The sequence below is a fragment of the Pagrus pagrus genome (assembly GCF_965226575.1).
Source record: "Pagrus pagrus genome assembly, chromosome: 3".
Classification (NCBI taxonomy): Eukaryota; Metazoa; Chordata; class Actinopteri; order Spariformes; family Sparidae; genus Pagrus; species Pagrus pagrus.
In genome coordinates, this window is record NC_140187.1 from 28557371 (window position 1) to 28576726 (window position 19356).

At 39.8% G+C, this 19356-nt stretch overlaps 1 protein-coding gene across 8 annotated transcripts in view; it reads right to left on the reverse strand.

Moving 5' to 3' along the window:
- The window catches only part of foxp1b (forkhead box P1b), a 167108-nt gene extending 149348 nt beyond the window's left edge, over positions 1-17760 (reverse strand). For 6 of the 8 annotated variants that reach the window (XM_084349395.1, XM_084349396.1, XM_084349397.1 and 3 more), the window contains exon 1: positions 17474-17646. The gene's annotated coding sequence lies outside the window, so the exon portion shown is untranslated. Of the gene's footprint in view, positions 1-5734; positions 5753-17473; positions 17647-17721 lie in introns of those variants that run through there. The other 2 variants (XM_084349393.1, XM_084349394.1) reach the window with 2 other exon arrangements.
- Between the last annotated feature and the right edge of the window lie 1596 nt (positions 17761-19356).

Genomic DNA, 19356 nt, shown 5'->3' on the forward strand with positions numbered 1-19356 from the left:
ATTAACAGGTCAGTGTGTGGCCCACTTGGGAACAATTACTCCCAGTCACAGCTAAGTGGACACTTGATTGAACACGACGGAGGCAGGACACACTTCCCACAGATAACAATCCCCAGAGCCATTTAGGATAAAAAGCCCTTGTGATACAGCCTTTATGGGCAAAATTCATCTTCCTTTTCCCTTTTAAAAGAATGTGAGAGTGTGATAGAGAGCCATTCTCTGGGAGAGATGAGTCTCTCAAAGCATTACCATTTTCTAGCAATACTAATAGCTGCTTATGACACAGAAACAATTACAAGGTGACTGGGAGAAAAAGCTAAACAATGGGATGAGCTGTTAAGATTTCATTTTTCATTCATGGAAAAAACAGATATCACGCAAAAGAAATTGTCGTGTCTTGCATCAGACTTATTATATATTTTACAATGACGTTCGAAACAACAGCAGCAAAGACCTAAACACGCTGACATAAATACACCAATGGGCGATACATCTGTCATCTCTAATTAACTGTGTGGGTGCTGCAGTTTTTTATGCTCTTGCACCTTTGACCCACTGACAGTTTGACCCCTTCTCCTACCCCAATGACTAAAACTTTGCCTCGAACATCTGGTGTCCTATGTGCAGACGGACACCCAACTCAACTCGACAACAAATAGTTTGTGTGTTTCATCATAATGTGTGGGTTTAATATGTACTGTAGAGGAGACAAAACTAAACAGATGTTTGGGGGTAGCTACTGCAGATAAAATAGCAAAATTATTAATGTGCATCTCTGTGTAAAAACTCTTGTCCTATAGTCTCTTCGTACACAAATAGGGCTTATCGATTCGCCAACACATTTCCGCAGCATTTGCATAAGCTGTGTGTTGTTTGTGGTATTGTTTCTTTTTTCCCCAGGGGCTTTGTTTATTTATTTCTCTGCGTTAGAAAATCAGTTTCACATTGTCCCTCGATCTGGAGCGGTGGCTGCTGCTGCAGCTGTTGGTTGTTAGTGGCTGGAGATGACACAGTTCACCACTTCTCAAGGAGACAGCCAGCTCTGAGACCAGCACAGCTGCAGAGCAGGAGGCACACTGCAAAACACACAGCGAAGAAGAGAAGAGACTTTGCCTTTTTTAAAGATAAGACGGTAAAGAAATCACCTTGTTGTCAGACTTACATCACTCTAGAGGCAAAGCTCATCACTTGCCTCCCGCGCTCTTTTCTGCAAGAAGCCCGACATTAGCAGAGAAAAAAACGAACTCCTGCAGAGAATCTCTCTCCCCGATCTCTCCATCCCACCCTCCTCATTAACGGAGCTCTTTTCCAATTCATTTAGGACCCCTGAGAAACAACCTTCCCAAAGAATTCTGCAAAGTGACACACAACATTAACCCATTTGCACACGCAGAGTGCAAAAGCAACAGGCTCACCGGCTGACCCGTCGGTTGCTGTGGCAGTCAGCTTTATTTCCCAGGACCATTTTGTAACCAAGTGGGCATCATGTGAATACCATCTGGGTACCACTTATTTAAAGCTGGCAGTAGTCCCGTGGCAGCCAGCCTGGCAATGAAGAGAAGGGAATAAATTGCATCATTTACTTAACATGCATTTACCGTTGTGCCCGTTAAAAGCCCATGACTAAATAATTTGGTTTTTCGGGTGCCAGGTTGTGCTGTCAGCCAAATTGCGTTGTATGTGCAACTAACAGAGCAACTGTCAAAGGGCTGATAAAGGAGATATCGAGATGTTAACCACATGAAATCGCATTTACCACCAAGTATATTAACAGCCCTGAATCCATTTACACCAAAGAAATCTCCCAGTGCGTTATGCACTGCACAAAACCCATAAACAGACAATAAACACATTGTAATTATAATGCCAACTCTTTAATTACGTGTGTCATTTGGGGATGGTCGGGCTGACTAATTGTCAGAGTGATGTGAAAGGATTGGGGGAGGCAAGAAGGAGATCAAGCCTCGGGCCCGATGAGAACCATATTCCCCACTCTCCAAGCGTGTTAGAAGGCAGAAAATTCAATTGGCATGGTTCCAAAGAAGAACAGTCCAAACAGCCTTAATCAGCAGGGACAAACTCCATGCAAATCATTTACATTAGCACGAGTGGGGAAAAATATCTAAGGTTTAATTTCCAGAACATGAAAGCAGGGAAAATCTTTGCCTGCTGTAACCTCGCTGCCAGATGTCTTCATACAAAAGAAGAGCTCAGATCAGTTGCAACTTCCCCAAATCTTATATTATCTGAAGAGGTATAAAAGGAAAAAGGCAACTACTGTACAACTCTGTCAGCTGGAGTTAGAGTTGGACGGATATTTCACTTGATGTGGTCATGTTGTCATTTTATGGCAATTCTCTTTTAAATAAAAAGGATTAAACCACAGGACAGAAACAATGCAGAACATGGATGACACGGTTAATCCTATTATACTGCCAGTAAACAGTAGACTTACTGCAGAATGTTAAGCTAACAAAATACCCCATAGTTGGTTTTCTACATGAACAGTTGACCCAGCGTCACTGTCTGGTATGGATATTATGCATTACAACCCTACTCACTCTCATTAGACCATTTTGGTTATATTTTAATGCAGCAAATTATGCTTTTTAATGTTATGCTTCATTCTTTTATGAATGACCTCTCACAGTATTTAGCCATTAATTGGTGAAGCAAAATAGAACTCGGTGATGTGGCTAAAATCCTCTGTATATGTTATCCTATAATGCAATATTGATATACATTGTGATATAGTACATTTTGTGAAAAATCTACTGTTAAAGTGTATATAGCTAATGATGGCCAATGGCCACACAGACCAATTAAACTGATAGCAAGATCAGAATAACACTACAGACATATCTATGATGGCTTTATCCTCACAGATTAAGAATTATAATCTCAAAGTATGTGTGACTCTATATCTCAACCCTGGTGAACATATGTATAAACACTAGATTAGGCTGCAGGAGTAGGTTTTGCTATGGCTCATACTAAAAACAAATTCTGTACCCAAAGGTCCTGTACTTCACTCCGTCTGTATTAACAAAAATGTAATTTCAGTTGTATCTTTTACAATTCAGACGAAGCCACACTGCACGAGTGTTGGCTAACGCTAATGCTGAGCTAACGTTTTGACAGTGAAAAAATGTCCAGTTATCTCAATTACATGAAGACGTCGATGAAGTTGTTGAACCATCTCATCATCCATGGTCTCATCATCCATGGAGAGTTCCACTCCTTGCTCCTTGCTCCTTGCTGCATACTGGGTACAGGCATGCTAACGTTAGCTGCGACGGCTGCTGGTAACTTGTCTTTCAGGCTTTCAAACACGGTACACTCTTGCATTGCGCATTATATATATTGCCGCAAGCGTTGTCTGCATCAAGTTTTGGAAAGTGTAACCACATTTGCAACCGCTTTCAGGTTGCCATTGCCCTGACTCATTGTGACTTGAACAAGCTGCCGGGGTGACGTAGTTGCGCTCTCACTCTTTCTCTCTGAGGTCCCAAAATTTGGCACCAAATTATTCAAACGGAATCTGTATTCGGTAGTACCAACGTAATTTGGTCTGTACCCTTTAGAGTACCAAGTTCGGCACCCAACCCTTTGAAGGAGTGTTTTTTTCTTTTGACTCTCTTGAATCTACTGAAACTAGATAATTGTAACTATTGCAGTTACTACATATATACATATATATTCAGTTTGCTCCATGTAAAGCACATTTTGCACTGAATGAAATTAATTACATTAACAAACAAGCTGCACAATGTTTTGTCTATGAGCCTACCTTCAGCAATTCAAAGTTACTTTGAACAAGAATACTTGCCATGTTCAACAGACTGACTAAATGTGTTTATGGGTTTACTTGCATCTTTGAGCAATTCAAAGCTATTGGGATTAGGTCCATAGTAAATCATCATACTGTCTAGTTATCCACTAGACTTTAACGCAATCACCTCCATAGATGAGATGAACTTTAAGACCTACATGCTGATGACAAAACACGTGTAGCTGTAGTTTGCAGTATCGTCTGTTTAGTCAAGACAACTTGTTTTTCAAAGTCTGGTCACATGATCTAGAATATCATTGCTTATTTATGGATCAGAGTCCAAAACAAGAAGTAAGCGGCCTTGAGTAGTCTACAACATTAGCATATACAGAATATGGCAGTGAATGTGGTGGACAAAGATCACGGAGTGAATTATTAAAACCGCCATGAGTACAGTGCACCCAGAAAACACTTTGTGAGATGACATCTCTCAGATGAATCATCAGCCAAGCAATGAGAAATGTCAGTTAGGCAATGAGAAACTGTCTCCACCATTGTTTACATATTGACTGGCACTATGTGGTTGGCCCTGATGAGAACAACACACACAGCCTTCAATGGTATGATCTCACTTGGTGGAAAAAGAGCTGTCACCGTGAATCTGGTAGGAGGGTGTGGCGTAGCAATCAATGAAGGTGGAGAGACTTAAACACAAACAAAACAAATCTATTATTGCTTCCACAGCATGAAATCATACATTAGCTCAGCTTGTTCTGAAACAGTCCATCCTGTGCCAGCTACTCTACAATTTAATGCTCAAATTGTTCTCACCTCTGCTTTTTCCATTCCTCTGTCTAGTTGAGGTTCAACTGAACACTTCACTGTGGCCTGCAAGGTCTTTTACACAAGACCACTATTGATGAAAGAGATCAGAGTGACTGAGTGAAAGAGAAAGAGCGCATGAAGGATACAGGATTTTCATCCGTGATCCATCTCATATTCTAATGTAGCTATTATGCTCTAAAAAGAGACTGCTCATCTATTCATTTTATGGGGAATTTGCAAAAAAGATGACACTGCAAGAGGGTTGGTCGGAGTGATTAAAATTCTTTGAATTAGCCCTTCAATCACTGCATACGATTGTGTATAAAGTACACAGAAATGCACTCAAAATCCTGGCCCAGCTCCTCTCTGTATAGCAGGATATGAAAAGATTGATTTACTCATTTCTAACTGCGAGTTGTTTTCAGCGTGAGGAATTGATTGGTCAACACATTAAAAGCTTGTACATCATGCACTCCATATACACAACATGAAAAGGCTTTTAGAAAAATATCCAATAACTCAGGATAGCTGATTGCTCAAACCGCACCATATTTGCAGCATTTACAACAGGTGCTGGAAGTTTCCAACAAAAGGCTGTAAACAGTAAATAGTAAATGGTTAACAGTCGGGAGCTGGAAGGAACGCGTGGAACATGTGTGCATGATGCAGAAGGCACTTTGATGTCACTTGTCAGTGTCACTCTATGACTACTAGATTTCAAAAACATGTTTGTACTCGTACACTGGAATAAAATCAATCATTTCAAGGCAATGTGATCGTTCATGTGCTCAAAAATGTATTTAAAATAGAAAATAGTGATAATGAAAAGATGATTAAGTTTTAACAAAACATTACAATTAAAATTAATTGATTAAACAGTTTGAGAAATAGTCTGGTTTCTTTACTCCTCTATGACGGTATACTAAATATCTTTGGGTTGTGCACTAATATTCTCAGATTTTGTCGCTGTACATTCACAATACAACAATAGAAATCTGCTGAGGCTTTGACCACAGCTAACTGAAAGCTAAAAAAACATACGTATACTAAACATAAATAAGACAATAAATAGATGGTAAAACAAAACTGGGTCCCCTACATAATCAAACTCCATATTTGATGTGGTGTAACGCTCACGCTTTTGGCCGACTCACAGCCGCTGCCGTCTCAGGTTAATCTCCGGTGCGACTGGTAGTCGTCACCGTTCACAGAGACTCAGATCTGCAGTTGACGATCTATTCACATCAGGGTTATTTTTTCTCAGGCTTTTTACTATAGTACCTGGAACACAATAAGTACCAAATAAAGTTTCAGTTCCACTTCAGTTTCTCTCTCTCACTCACCCACTCATACTCTCTTTAGAATGGTCTTTTTTTAGACCAGTTAGGTAGTCACTGATAAATGTCTTGTAATCCACGATAACAAACTAAATTTCCACCCCTGACATAAACGTGTGTTCAACCGCTCATAGGAAAGCAGGGCACCGTTGTTAAGCTAAGTCAGCACGAACTCATTCAGATTAACTGCAAATGCTGGTTTATAAAAGAGATATCAAAAAGCTTATGTGTATGTTTGTATTAAAAGTCCAAAGTTTTTGCTGTTGTCTTCTCCTCACCGCTGTAAACTCACTCACTCGTTTTGTTTTTGACAGATCACGTTTTACACATGAGCAACGTGCCTGTTTACTGCCTGCTGTTATGTCACCTGACTGCCAGTGTGTGTGCGCACACACAAGAAGTAAAGCGCATTGATCTCATTGGAAACAGTGGAATACTACCAGCACTAGTTATACACAAAATGCTACTGACCTATAACCATTCAAACTAGATGTATTGGCAACACAGTTTGACATATTGTACTGCTGTGATGGCTTCATAGCCATTCATTTCATTTCATTGTTTCAAGTTTTGAGTGTGTTTTTTCTCCTAGATGTGGTTGAGTAAATTGGTACACTCTCACAGCGGGTGCTAGTGGGGGATTACATGTACTAGTGAGTCTTGTACAGAGCAGAGGAAATGAGCTGCTTTGTACATTATCATGTCAACAAACTCATTTAGTGCCACTTTGCTCCTGTCCCCCTCTTTTTAGTTAATAAAACTAAACTATTGGCATGTTGTCGGGCTGGAACTACCTTCATTTGTTGATTATTTTCTCGATGATTCAATTAGTTGTTGGGTCTATAAAACTATAGAAAATGCTGAAATATGTCTTGTTTTGTCCACAAACCAAAGATATTTGCTATTAAGGAATAAAGAAACCTGAAAATATTCACATTTAAGAAGCTGGAATCATTCTTATAAAAATGCTCAAAGAGATTAATCAATTACTAAAATAGTTTGCGATTAGTTTAATAGTTGACAACAAATCAATTAATCATTGCAGCTCAAGTGTGTTGATGTACGTTCTGTACAAATCAAACAAATACTTAACCTGATATGATGATATAGACTGTTGTTGTACCTTAACAATATTTAGCACTTGTGTGCGTAATTGCATTTAGCTAGCTGAATGAACATAGTCACACCAGCTTTTCCGCATTTGTATTGACCTCAATAGTAACTTTGCATAATGCAACAGAGTGAGAGCTAGAAAATGTTTCCCACTCACAAACTTGAAAACAGAATCTTTCACGATTTCTGCTGACGACCATTTCAAACTTGCCGCTTGCCACACCCCACAACCCGGACACTGCTTTGTTTGCTGCTTTGTGATTCTGGTGAGATCGTTACAGGATCGGTGGCAGCCACTGTGGCTGTGGCCTCCCGTCTAAAAGGGACTTTACACACATCCGCAGCCTCTGATTCTGAGCCACTGTGTGAAAGCCACAGAAGTATAATACCTGACAAGGATCTTTCTCAGGATCGCACCTTTTTCACACATGATAAACAGGAACCTCAAATACTAAGTGACGCAAGTCTGTATCAATCCAAATATCGTCTCTATATTACTCTAAGCGCAGCTTCTTCTGTCATGATTCAATTAGTACATTTTCATGGTGGGCTCGAGAAGGACAAACCATAGCCATTCCTACCACGTGTGTGTTCAGTGATTGACTACGATAAACAAAAATGTTGTTTTGAAAACTGGGCTGGGAATTCATGACTTTTTGACATCCAACTGTAATATTAAAATCGTAAGGGTGTAACCATTATGAAACCGAGATTGAAGCTGCGATACAAACATATATGCTCCCGTCTTCCAAAAACCGCTACTCCCCGTCACCAACCCGCCGCCACCCGCGTCATAACAGCATCTCTTTTACTTTCATTTTTATCATGACTCAGATTGACCTGTCTGTAAACTGCTGTTTCCCGTCAGTCTTTCCCTCAAATAGACAAAAACTGCAGGAAAACCAGACTCCCTATTTGTCTCCAACAATAGAGTTGTGTCAGACTGTTCAACAGTGCTTTTACTCCGTGTCGGCCCCGCGGTACCCACAGGTTGCTCATAAATTATGTAGACTGGTCTTAAGAGATTTGTTTTTATTTACTCACTTTTGTTTACTTGCTTAATTTAAATGAAGTTCGTTTATTATGTCAATCTACTTTCACAATGTTCTTGATATTAGAAATTTCAGCGTATTCATAAACCCAGAATTTTTCTAATTTTTTGTATTTATTTTTTTCTTAACCGTGTTATGAGCCAAACTGTGGCTCCACTATAATATGGAAAGCAATGTGGCTGAGTGTATTATTCAAATTGTTAAAGGTCATTTTTTGGTGAAGATAAAATGAGTGACAAAACAGCATGTTCTGTCCTGGCCAACAAAACTTGTTCTCCAGATGTAAGAAAACATGTTTATTTGAGACAGACCCCAAAAAATGTCACATCATCATGATTTGCATCTTCTTGTGAAAATAACAACTGCAATGCAAAAATTATCATTGGTACTAATCCAGAATCATATCGCAATTGCAATATCAGTCAAAATAAACACAATATGATTTTTTCATAATCAGCCCTGCTTCTAAAGAAACCACATCTGTGGACAACCTCAATCTTTTCTTCTAGCAAAGACATTCTCAGTTAATCCAAAAATGATGTCCTGAGTAAAGACTTAACTTAAAGTACCAAATGTTATGTACAGTGATTAGGTATTTAAAGGGGAACAGCATGGGGCAATTTTATCTCACAATGTCCAAAAATCTCCCTTTAAATTTTAACTGGTAACAAAGGGAAAATATATGACCAGGCTACGGGTGTACGATATGAAAAAATGCAAATACATTTTATTGTGATTAGCACTATCTTCTTATTATATGTTACTGTATTAGAAAAGTGCTCAAAATAACCTGTTTAAAAGTAAATATGATTTAGAAGTTCTTTGAAATAAAATTATTAAGTCATTAAAAAAGGTTATTTTACAAGACTTCACAGCTGCACATTTCGGGAAAATCTTACTTATTGTTTCAGACTGATGACTAAAGTAAAATTTGAATTTTGGCACAGAATAATAACATGGAAAGATAGAAATGATACAACTGAATTATCACCCGGCCCTAACAAAGTAAGAGATATGAATAAAACCAAAGCTGAGCGCTTCTTTAATCACAAAAACAACAGTGACAAAGTGTTTATCTAGTCAGCACATGCAGCGAACGGTTGGCCACACTATCTGCTCCAACACATAATTCCATCCCAGGCTAATCTATTGACCGAAATGATAAACAAAACAAAAAAAATAACTCCTGTGTGAAAATAACCTTCTCCAACTGAGTGGTTTGGGAATGGAGCTCCACCCTGTTTACAACACTGAGAACAAAAACAAACTCCCTCCAAGGAGCCCGGGCAAATGCAAGTCACACACTCCAACCAATACAGGCAAACAACAACAATGTCTGAAGATCTACTGGGAGAGCGGCCTATCAAACAACAGCAGCCAGCACACAAACAAGGTGTGCATCGCTCTGTTTGAGAGAGCGAGAGAAAGTGACTGTGAGAAAGAGGGAAGATAGAGAGAAAGCGAGAGTTGGTGTGAAAGTGGAATTGAGTAGCAAACAAAGTCAAATACCACCCCCACCGCCCCGGTCTCAGGTCAACTGAATCATCAGGAGTCAGGGAAGATACCGTCACCACCTTCCATGAATAGCACACGAAACCACATCAGTATGACTTCACCATGGCAAAGCCAGTAGTTTGAGAACACTCTCCCTCAATATCCAGGGGACTCTGAATGAAGAGGTAATGAATCTCAGTTAACAAGGCCATTATCTGTGAAGGAACTACATCATCAGGAGGGACTCCAAATCCAGCAACTGGCCTTTTATTGTTGCTATTAACAGCTCAGGTATACTGGTTGCAATTGTGCCACAAAAGAAAAAGGCACAAAGATAAAAGTATCGTGCTTGTGACCTCACGCTGTACATCATCACAGTAAACAATGAGACTATAGAAGGGACACAGGCCCAATTAGCCATCGCTGCTCTGCGCTCGCAAGTATTTAAACAAACCTGCATACTTTCATCTGTGCTCCAGACTCATCAGCCTGCTAGCACCTCTGCTGAAGCGCTGCACTGCATCTTGGGTAATTACTGCTCCCCAATTACCACCCAGCTGGTAAATATATATCAAATAAACAAGCAACAACCCGTCAATTAGGAGCACCCTTTCATAATGGGGGGTTCAAAATGATGTTTTATGTACAGACAGAAGAAAGCCGAGCCAAAACGGAGCATTCAACTTCAAAGTGAACTTGTATCAGTTAACCAGTAAAGAGTACATCTGAACAGAACTGTTTGTAAAATCATTAAATCACATGTGTTTTTTTGAGGCAATTAATATGCACCTCCAATTAAAGGTGTTTTAATTGCCAGGAGGGCAAAGCACACAAAATGAAAACGGTGTTGTTCCACAAAGAAAGGACTTAAAAATGAAACATGGCCTTTTCTTCACAGACGAGTGGAGATGGACAGTAACATTGTTGGATTCAAAGGCAAAGAGAACAGCTGCAGTAACAGTCTGTCAACAAAATTTGCATTGCTGCTCTCTCCTCATCTCCATTACTCTCTCCTGTCTCTCCTCGAGCCCACGGAGCTGCCGGCTTAGATCTGAGTACTCTGATGGCTTATCACATAGCGAGCAGCAGGCTAAGCCGGAGTGATGCGCCCAAAAGACATGATCAAAGCGCACCAACTTTCCACCCAGCAATGATGATGGAAGAGCAGGCCCTGCCATGTTATGTTTCTTATTAGGCTGGGACTGCCAAGTGAAAACACAGCCAAGAAGTCAAGGATGAGGCCCTTAAAGATGTGCTCCTGCAACCTCATTTTACATTACGCTGCCTACTGTTAACAGGGTTTAAGTAATAGTCTGTGACATTTTCACATTAGTAAATGTCAGTTTTGCTACTCTCATTCTCACATTGATGTAACCTAATAACGACTTTACCTATAGCCAGATTATGAAAGCAGATTCCCGCAGCTCTACACACTCAGTTGTGGAAAGGTCTTGGATCTAAAAACTTTGGTGCAGGTCAAGACTTTTACATTTCCAGCGTCCGTAAACCACGGTATGTAGTTTCTGCTGCTAGGGGTCTCTCAATCAAGAAGACGTAAGTAGCATGGGATCATGGGAAATGTTGTCTTTAATGTTAAAAAAAAACACCATTGCTAATGAATACATGACTCAGAACGAAATGTTCACAGATGAGGCGATGTATTCAAGTTTAATTCACATTACATTCAGCCTCGTTTGCCAACTTCCTTCCTCACTCTCTGACTCTCTCCTAGAAGTTATAACAGGTGACCATAAGAAACCCACTGTCACTTTAAGTGATTTGATTTCTGTGGGTTTGAACATTGTTGGAAACATCTGAGACAACGTAAGCAGGCAACTCAACAAAATATGTAACAAAGCTTGTGTCATTCTTAGACATGTTTTAATGCTTTACATATTGTACCTCTAACCTGAGAGATAGCGAGAGCAGCCACCACAGCTGAACAGAAAAAAAAAGAGCACCACCAGTAGAAACCAGAACTTCGTAAACATGGACAAAATAGCCGCATAATAACAGATCGTTAACACACTGTTTGTCAGGATTGTGTTTTCTGGCAAGAGCAGCACAAATTTGTCCAACCACACAACTTGTCATAAAAATATTTAACCTTTACAAATTATAACTTCAACGTGATGCATCTTTTTCCACTCCCAAGTCACATTGTCTATTACAAGTAAACATCACATCCCACATCAGTGAGGCAACATTGTCAGCGAGCGTACCACCATTTAAGTGCAGGAATAGCCTAACTCCAACACTGGCCGCTCCAGGAATTCAAGAGTCATCATCACCACATTTTTTTCCTCTTCCTCTGACTCGTACAGTATTGCCAGAAAGCAAAGTCAGGCCTACTTATTGAAGACTGTAATGATGGAAAATTATTAGGAATGACATCACTTTAGGCTGTGTGTAAAGTTTTAGTCTGGACAACAGATCTTGGAGATCTGGGATGCAAATCATATGGTATTGACGAAAAACCTGGATATCTATATTGCGACAATATTGTAGCTATGAAATACTTTCATTAAATACTAAGACAATGAGATTTTTGTAAAATAATCATCAGTGTTGAAGATATAAATCACTAAGTGGGTAAAAACAAGTATAAGAACAAGTGGAACAGTCTGGTAAGTTCAGAAAATGACATCACTTTACTGAAATGCAACCTTTAAAACCAGGAAAGACAACACTTACGTCATATCATGATATAACGACATCCATAATCTAAGACCATATATATTGTCTCATATCACGAAAACAATATAATATCGATGTATTGCCCATCCCTAAGGTTTTGTTAGACTAAAGCCCCTTAGTGTTAACATTCATCAACACATATTTGATCAAGAATTCCCTAACAATTAAAGCCACGTCATCCATCGGGCCATCGATGTCGCATCATAAACACACAGACTGACATACACACTGGACAGCTGATAGAAACAGGTGCGGAGGTTTCTCCTGGCAGCTGAGCACAGCTTGTAGCATATGGTTCAGCCCCTCAAGTCTGGACAAAAATGTTTGTAGCTTACCTGTATCACTCCCAAAACAGACAAGTGCTGTGCTATTAAAGAATCTCTGATTTTAAACTGGTTTTAAGTTCTTACGTGCCAAGAGGCTCCTGCACTCGGTTCAAAACGAAAAAGTATTTATACTGCAGTATCTGTAGTACAAAAAGTAGGGGCGGGAATCACAGAGTGACTCACGATACTTTACTATCACAATGTATTTCCCATAATAACCATGGTATCGCGATACAACAATTCTGCCATACTAGAAAATCAATCAATGTCTGTGTAACTGAAGAAGAAAAAGTACGCATAAAAAGAAAAAAAGCAGGAAATGTGTATTTATTTATTGTACTGTGGTGTGAGATCAACGATGCCTCTAGAACACAAAAACACTGACTAGTTAAAGTGGAGTTAAAATGTTTAAAGGAAGGATCCAACTATAACTCACTGAAATCTGTATAAATACAATCTGTGTAAATTAATCTTACAGAAGTTTACACCACAAGGAGTCATAAAATAGTGACTCTAATAAGTCAAATTGGCAGGGGAATCTGTTTATAGCATCTGCATGCTTTAAAAGAGAAATATTTGGCGTTAGTGGCATTGCAATATATCGCTACCGTTTGTGATACGATCGATAATTTGTCCCGAACGAACGAACAAACTTAGTCCACCCGTGACATAATTAATCTCATTAACAAATTATCTAATAATTTCAACTGTTAAAGTTTTACTTAGTGTTTTCTTTAAACATGTGACCACATGTCTGACTATTAAATATGTTAAGAAAATGATAACATCTTGAAAAGGTTTCAGGGTTTCACTACACTGTCTGTAATTACCCTAATAAAAGTGTCAAATCTCAATGCAAACCACACCACAGTGCAATGCCAAGTCCTCTCATTTTTTCAAAACCTTTGTTCCAAGTCATCTTTATCCTGTTTGAGAAGAGGCCATCAGTCAAATCAGCTGTTTCCTGCAGGGTGTTCAAGTAGCAGATGAGCATTTATAAGAACACGTTTTACCTAGATTGACATCCAAGGTTAAAATATGTGGATATCACTCTGAGAAAAAACACGTGTTCATACAGTAATTGTTAAGAACCGTGATTGAGGGAAAGGGGTTGACTAAAACAGCTTTGGTACCACTACCATGAGGCTGCTGCAAAATGTTATGCAGCCCATCAAACATAATTGAAACAGTGTGTACAACAGGCCAATTATTAATTAACACTAATTTTATCTGAAACCAACACACCAACAATTAATTTAATATACCAACTCAACAGACAAACAAATACACAGAATAAGTACGGGACAGTAGAAGATATTATCGCAGTCTACAATTGAAAACAATTGTCTACACACAAATAAGTTGATTATGGGGAATTGCTATTATCAGAATAATCATAAATATTAGCTAGCTTGATAACGTATAGTCCTATATTGATTTTATTCCTACTTTTTTGAATTGTCACAAAGGGGAGCCTGCATCCTTCCAGTCACTACAAAATCCCGTCACCATGGCTGATAGCTTGGCTTGCCTACTGCATCCCCCACATAAAGTTGTATTTTTATGGGGGATACATCTCCACAGCCTCCATCCAGTTCTGTTCACTGAACAAACTGTTTTTCAGGAAAAGGATGTTATAATAAGATGTCCTATCTGTGATGCAAGAAAATATTTGTCCCTGTATGTTTTAGTGCCATTTCAAGAGTTTAAAGCAAATGTTGATGATTATCAGGAGAAGATTGTGAATTGCAATTATTTTTGCCAGAATAACCATGACATGAAATTTTCATATCATCCCATGTCCAACAAAGAACGCTCAATATTTTCCAACAATGGACAATCTGCAACTCAATATTGTACTGAATTCCTGAAACACAACGCAAGTTAATTGATAGCAGTCACACTGTCCTTCCACGCAGACAGGTGATATTTTTTGTCAGCATCCCTCCCTTTATTAAGGACACATGACAGTAGAAGACAGTAATTAATGGCTGCATGAGTTAATGGCCATCCTGAGTATTTTTACTGTCTCCATAGAGACCTAGAAGCTGCACAGAGCACACCTGAAGCTGTCCACTCTCTGACCAATCGCCTTCCCTGGCACAGAGAACCGTCTGCCTGGTCACGCCACAGGGGCCGGGACACACTAACCTTTACCCTGGAAATATTGTTCTGCTTTCCTTTTGTTATCACTTCCATTCATGTAATACAGCACTAATGAGCGTGCTGCACTCGTCTTCATATTGCCACTACTCTTCCTCTTTGTGTTGTGTGAATCAAACATGCAAAAATTACATGACAAAATCATTTAGCAGAAAATCCCCTTTTATTCATCCGTCACTTGTCTCGCTTTGTGCAAAAAAAAAAAATGCTTCAAGCAACTGGTTCGAGGGCGTCTTGTATCTGAAATCAAATGAAGGGTGAAGCCGGCAAATAGAAAAACAATACAGCAAAAGTGGAACCTTATTCCCACACTGGACCCAAAATAACTCTCCTTATCATTCAGCTCCAAGCAAGGGTGCACAGTCAGTTTACAGCCCCTCCGTACCCAGCACAGGGTATTTCAATGTGTGCTCACAAATACTGAGCCGTCAGATGAAAGAGAGCGCCGCTCCACTCAGGGATGGGAGTCCCCACACTGAATGCATGAGTGACTGATTACTTTCTTACCAGTTGAACCTCAACTCCAAAGAAGAGCGTTAGCCCCAGCCTGAAGAGGCCAAACTAGAAACAAGGGCTTTCCAAATAATACTGAATCACAGATTGGTGCGTTAAGGATCTTGCGTCATTACATTGCATACAGCTGCTCTTCCTCAAATTTCAAGCTTTTTCACTTTCCCCCCTGCCAACTCAATTTATTCAGTTGCAGTATGGGGCAGAGAAAGTACAGCCATTCTTGTTTCTAGAAGCAGACGCGTGGGGACGGTGTTAGCTTGTTCCCATCAGAAACAATACTGTCTGTCTGTCTGTATGTAGCAGCCGTGGTCGTATGGCAGGCCAGGAAAAGTTGCAAAGAAAGTTCATCCTGTGTTTTAAAACCTGGGTCAGCATTTGCGAAGGTCCATTTCTGCATAAGTGAGCACACAAACCCCAGTGCCTGTTCAAATAGTCTGCAGCTCTCTCTCAGGCAGCTCATGACAACAGCCCAGCAGCAGCACTGTTTGATCTCCAATGTTTTCCTTAATCTGGGTTGTCAAGGTTCGCTTGTTGGAGGCTGTTTACTTTACTTCTCCTACAAAAAAGTGTTTTTTTCCCCTCAGACAATGACTAATCCAAAGACCAAGAAGGAGGGAGCACTGCCAGCAATAGTTGTTAAAGCTGCAGTTTCCCTTTTGTAAAAATTTCAGATGGTTTTAGTCCTGCTGTTGCCAGCTGCAGACTTACTGTATAATATATTAGGGTCATATTTCACTCTTATATGCGTGTAGTAAACTCTCCATGGGTGTACATGAACTGCATCTTTTTATATAAAATACGTTTTTTGGTAAATACACTAATTCTGTCTGATTTAGCAAATTGCTAATAAATCTATACGGATTAAGTACATGAGACATTTGTTTAAAATATACACATCTACATTTTAAGGCTGCATATTCATTATCATAATGGTGGCTGGTGTCCCTTAGTCTGTAATACACCTGTTGTAAAATGATAATTAAAACAGAAAATGGATGTAAAATATTTTAAATATAGGTTTACTTCATTTCTTTGCTTTTAAAGTATTTCTACATGCCAGAATATTTTTGCTAAAGTACATTCCTTTGGACTGTGCTTATGGATAACATTAGTGTAAAATAAAAATAATATTCAGTCTACTTACACACTACAGTGGCAACAAGTAATTGTTAACTAGTAATTAAGCAAAATTTAACAGTGAAAATAAAGTGCTGTGTGACTTCAGCCTGTTTACAGTGGAGAAAATGCCCAGCTGTAACCCACTCCACATCTGACTCCATACAACCACTTAGCTCAAACTTTTAGCCACACAGTTAAATAAGACATAACGTCCAGTACATTTAACGTTGACTCCAAGGTGTCACCGCTATAATTAAAATTTAACTCGCTGTATCCTTCGTGTTAATTAGCTTAAAGTTAACTGAGGGGTGAATATCCGCTTTAAATGCATTGTGTGTCGCTGAGCAGAGAAAACCAGCCCTTCAACAACGCTACCGATAAACAGCCGGTTAAAAGTTTAACCTGCCTGTTAGTTAGGACTCAATCACAGTTATAATAACCATAGCTTGTGGCAGTTGTCTTGCCTTCCTCCGGTCTCTCGGAGTTTGGAGGACAGCTAACACGTGGGGGAAAAGCTCCTTCCCTGGTCTTACTCCAAAGAAATCACGGCACTCAAACTTCCCTTTCACCGCGTGAACTTAAAAAACTTTACGGCTCTTTGCCTCACAGGTAGGCTCACGATTACGGTCTCGTTAACGGCCGCCGCTAACCGGCACTTTACAACAAGCTCAGGTTATAAACGTGCATTTCGCCCACCACCACGGGGGTCTCACGAGCAGCCACAACTCAGTTAGAAACCCAACTTTCAAAAAAAAAAAAAAAAAGTAGAGGATACAACACTCGTAGCATAGTTACCGAAAACACTCCTGTAACAGCCGCTCGTCACAGAGACATCACACGGCGCTAACAACTAGCTTAACATGATAACAATGCAGGTGTTTGTTTATTTGTTTATTTCGCTAATTGTAGCAGTTCTGGAAAAAGAGAAAAAGCCGAAGACAAACTCCCGAGTGAGTGTGTGTGTGCGTGTGTGTGTTTGAGTGCGGCAGCGGCAGCAGCAGCAGGTATCTACATACGATACAACAAAGCTAATGTTAACATGGTGATAATAGTGAAACTTACCCGAATGGAAAAACGCTTTACAGCAGCTAACAGGCGCACGCGGAGGGTACCGATTCGCTAGTACGGGAGCCCGTGCACGCTAGATTGTGTACCAAGACCCGCGTGTGACAACAAATCACACGCAAATATCAGTAAATATTTCTCGGCCCGCCTTGGTGTGGCTGGCGAGGTGGTTGTGGTGGTGAGGGGGAGGAGGTGGGGGCACCAACTAACTAACTTAACTACAAGGAGAAAAGAGATAATCTTACCGAGGGCGTCGAGAGAGAGAGAGGAGAGGAGAAAAAAAAAAAAAAAAAAAAGCAAAAATGTGGAGTTGCACACTCGCCGCTTCCCGGTCCGCCTCGCAGGGAAAGGCGCGAGCTCCTTTTTTCTTAATGTTGTTATTAGATTTTTAACAGGGCGAGAAAAGGAGGAGGAAAAAAAAAGGGGAAGAATCGCCGATTTGGATGTTGTTGTTGTTGATGTTCCCAAGTCCGTGACGTCATATCCACCTGCTTCAGTAAACAACGATCATTGCATCGCAGATCCTTCAACAAGAAACATCACAGTCACAAGTACATTTCAGTAGCACTTAGTAGCACTTAGTAGCTCCTTTCTATGGGGAAATGTAATGATATGCATTAGTTTTAGCTGAAAGTGTGACAGGAGAGAGGGGGCTGTCAGAAAAGCTAAAATGTCTAAGCTGACTAATTACAACTGAGGCACAATGAACTTGTATTATTTCACTAAATTTCTCCTGTCTTTTATTTTTTCTTTCTTTTTGGGGGGATCTGAGGTTCATCACAACTGTTCCAGAGCCATGGTGCAGAGAAAAAAAAAAAAATGAAATGCTTTGACATAATCATCAAAGATGTTTTAATCTCAACTGTAAGGAGTTTGGTGGTATTATGGTTTCGAAAATGACAGTGTAGATAACCAGAGTGCAGGTTCTCTCAGTTTGGTGTGGTTATGTTTTGTGACATGTGGGCCAGTTCTTCATAATATTTTTAAAGAGACATGACTGCATCTAAATTAGAACAAAGTTAATAATACGCTCTGCTTTTTTTTTTTTTTGTGGTAAGCAGTTCTAAACAGTTTCCCCTCAACACTAACTGTCACCCAAAAAAAGTGTAAAAACATTATGACAGTAGTTAAAGTGTCACTGTCACTTGAGATGAGAATTATCACGGGCCAGTTCAACAGTCCAGTTAACACTCATTGTAAAGCAACATTAATTTAACCTCAAGAGAAAATACTTTAAGTCATTTTTTGCCCTTGATCAAGGTCTGAGGAGCACAGCTCATTTCGCTGTGAACGACATTACATTTATCATGGCTGCATCTGGGAGGAATGCTGCTGTGGACCCTGTCAGGAAGGTCTGTTTCTTAGTAGAGAGCGCCACCCTCTGACCAGACCCAGTCACAGAAAAAATGACTGTTCTTCCACAGAATAACCACTTATTCTGTAGGATGTGAGTTTTATCAAGATTTTACTTAACATCTTCTATCCTCTGTTGTGTTAATATACAATTTCTTACCTACATCTCATCTGTAATATTGTTAAAACCTTCAGTGAGTGTGTGTGTGCGTGTGTGTGTGTGTGTGTGTGTGTGTGTGTGTGTGTGTGTGTGTGTGTGTGTGTGTTTTGCCTCGGTGACTGGCAGCAAACAAATTACTACAGTAGTCAGAAATCACGGTCACTGTGTTGTGGTCATTGTGGACTGTTTTGCTGTCAAGCTCATGTCATTGATGTACTCAGACTCCAGTTCTGCCTCTGAATGTGTGACTGATCACTCGGCGCAGAAATATAATCATCAGGCTTCAGGCCTGTCTTCATTTGAAATAATATTCTGAACACACCAACAACGTCATAGCAACTGTGGCTGTAAACTAAGATAAACAAAG